Below are 3,097 nucleotides of genomic sequence, written 5' to 3'. Positions count from 1 at the left end.
CTCCCTCGGCCAATAAAGCGAGATGAGCGCCGCAACCCCAGAGCCGTCCGCGACTGGACCTAACGGTCAGGGGTCCCTTTACCTTTACCTTTAAGAAAAAGTGGGACATTCCGGGATCGAAACCGCGACGGCTTCTCTAAATCAGGGACGTCCCTGGAAAATAGGGACTCTTGGAGGGTCTGCAATAAATAAATGCAATAGGGCAGGGATTGCTGAGCTTCCCTTACAGGACAAACCATGATATCTCTTGCAAAAGAAGAAAGTTCAGCAAACCGCACTCGGGTTTGTTTGCCCTGGGAAAACAGATAGGAAGCCCAGCCCATCTTGAGTTAAAAAGAATTGCTTCCTTGCTCCAGAAAGCAGTCGTTCTGCACAAAAATAGGGTTTGCTGCTGGGTGCTTTGGCGGCGGAACAAACTGCAAACAGATCCGGGCAGCTGCCTTGCTTTTCTTCGGCACCCATCAAATCTGATTCGGATATTTAATTTCTGCAGCCGGTGGTGAGCCAGAGGAACAAGAAAAAGCACTTGAACCCCTCTCTCCCTAGCGCCATTTTGGGAAGAACGGGAAACTGGTATTTGACTTGCATCCAAAGGTCATCTAGGCCAACCCTCCGCAATGCAGGAATCTTTTTTTGCCCGACCTGGGGCTCGAACTCACAACCTTGAGATTATAATAATAATAATAATTTATTTTTTATACCTCGCCCATCTGGCTGAGTTTCCCCAGCCACTCTGGGCGGCTTCCAATCCAGAGTTAAAAAGAATACAGCATTAAATATTAAAAACTTCCCTAAAGAGGGCTGCCTTCAGATGTCTTTTAAAAAGAAGATAGCTGCTTATTTCCTTCACATCTGAAGGAAGGTAGGGTGGGCGCCACCACTGAGAAGGCCCTCTGTCTGTTTCCCTGTAGCCTCACTTCTCGCAATGGGGGAACCGCCAGAAGGCCCTCGGCGCTGGACCTCAGTGTCCGGGCTGAACGATGGAGGTGGAGACGCTCCTTCAGGTATACAGGACCAACGCCATTTAGGGCTTTCAAGGTCAGCCCCAACACTTTGAATTGTGCTCGGAAACATACTGGCAGCCAATGCAGATTTCTCAGGACCGGTGTTATGTGGTCCCGGCGGCCACTCCAAGTCACCAGTCTAGCTGCCGCATTCTGGATTAATTGCAGTTTCCTTCAAAGGTAGCCCCACGTAGAGCGCATGGCAGTAGTCCAAGCAGGAGATAACTAGAGCATGCACCACTCTGGCGAGACAGTCCGTGGGCAGGTAGGGTCTTAGCCTGCATACCAGATGAAGCTGGTAGACAGCCGCCCTGGACACTGAATTAACCAGATTGAGAGTCTCGTGCTCTTACCAACTGGAAATGGACGTGTGGGCCGAGTCAGGACACATCAAAGGTGCCAACTCCCTGGCGCCCACAAAATTCCCTGCGAACGGACCAGGCACCCACAGATTTCGGTGCACACGGCATGGCAATGATGGGCCAGGCACCCAGAATCGCAGGGCCAAGTTGGCACACCTGGGACACACACACACACCTGCGGGCCAAAATCAGCTGGATAGCTCAGTTGGTTAGAGCAGGGGTAGGCAACTTAAGGCCCAGGGGCTGAATGCGGCCCAATCGCCTTCTAAATCCGGCCCACAGATGGTCTGGGAATCAGCATGTTTTTACATGGGTAGAATGTGTCCTTTTATTTCAAATGCATCTCTAGGTTATTTGTGGGGCACAGGAATTCATTCATAACAGTGGTACCTCAGGTTAAGAACTTAATTCGTTCTGGAGGTCCGTTCTTAACCTGAAACTGTTCTTAACCTGAAGCACCACCTTAGCTAATGGGGCCTCCCGCTGCTGGAGCACGATTTCTGTTCTCATCCTGAAACAAAGTTCTTAACCTGAAGCACTATTTCTGGGTTAGCGGAGTCTGTAACCTGAAGTGTCTGTAACCCGAGGTACCACTGTATTTTTTTTTTCAAAATATAGTCCGGCCCCCCACAAGGTCTGAGGGATGGTGGCCCATGGCTGAAAAAGGTTGTTCTACGATTCTATGAGTCTATGGGAAATGGGTGGCGCTGTGGGTTAAACCACAGAGCCTAGGACTTGCCGATCAGAAGGTCGGTGGTTCAAATCCCCGCAATGACGGGGTGAGCTCCCATTGCTCGGTCCCTGCTCCTGCCAACATAGCAGTTCAAAAGCACGTCAAAGTGCAAGTAGATAAATAGGTACCGCTCCGGCAGGAAGGTAAACGGCGTTTCCGTGCGCTGCTCTGGTATGCCAGAAGCGGCTTAGTCCTGCTGGCCACATGACCCGGAAGCTGTACGCCGGCTCCCTTAGCCAGTAAAGCGAGATGAGCGCCGCAACCCCAGAGTCAGTCACGACTGGACCTAATGGTCAGGGGTCCCTTTACCTTTACCTTTATGATTCTGTACTCTTCAATTATGTTCTGAAAACTGGCCTACAAGCTGTAGGTTATCTGCCCTGGCCTGTAGTTCTGGCTAACTCACAGGATCTATTGTGTTTTCCTGTTGTATTTTTAATGTTGTGAACCGCCCAAGTGATCTTCAAAGGCACTCTGCCCATGCTCAAAGGCACACTGTCCATTTCAGCGGCTCCGCCTTGCTGGACTGGAAAGGCGCTTTGTACATGCCTCAAAGCACATTGCACCCACAAGGCAAGGCGCTCTGCACATGCCCCAAAGCGCTTTACACCCACACTGATGATGTGGCGGCTTTATGGAAAGGCACTCTGCACATGCCCCAAAGCATGTTGCGCTTACACTGATGATTCGTCAGCTTTTCCCTGCAGGAATCATGGCTAGGCACTCTGCACATGCCCCAAAGCGCATTGAGCCCACGTCGATGATGTGGCGGCTTTATGGCAAGGCACTCTGCACATGCCCCAAAGCACGTTGCGCTTACATTGATGATTCGACGGCTGCCCCTTTCGGGAAGCATGGAAAGGCACTCTGCACATGCTCGGAGCCACGACAACCGGGAGAAAGGCAAGGGAGGAGATCTGGCTCCGGAGGGAGGGCTGAGTCCCAGCAGCCCGGCCCCTCGGCTTCCCGCCCGCCCCTGGGCAGCGCCGGCTCCGCCT

Source organism: Podarcis raffonei, chromosome 18 (assembly GCF_027172205.1).
Source record: "Podarcis raffonei isolate rPodRaf1 chromosome 18, rPodRaf1.pri, whole genome shotgun sequence".
NCBI classification, from domain to species: Eukaryota; Metazoa; Chordata; class Lepidosauria; order Squamata; family Lacertidae; genus Podarcis; species Podarcis raffonei.
Note: the sequence above shows the minus strand (reverse complement) of the source record.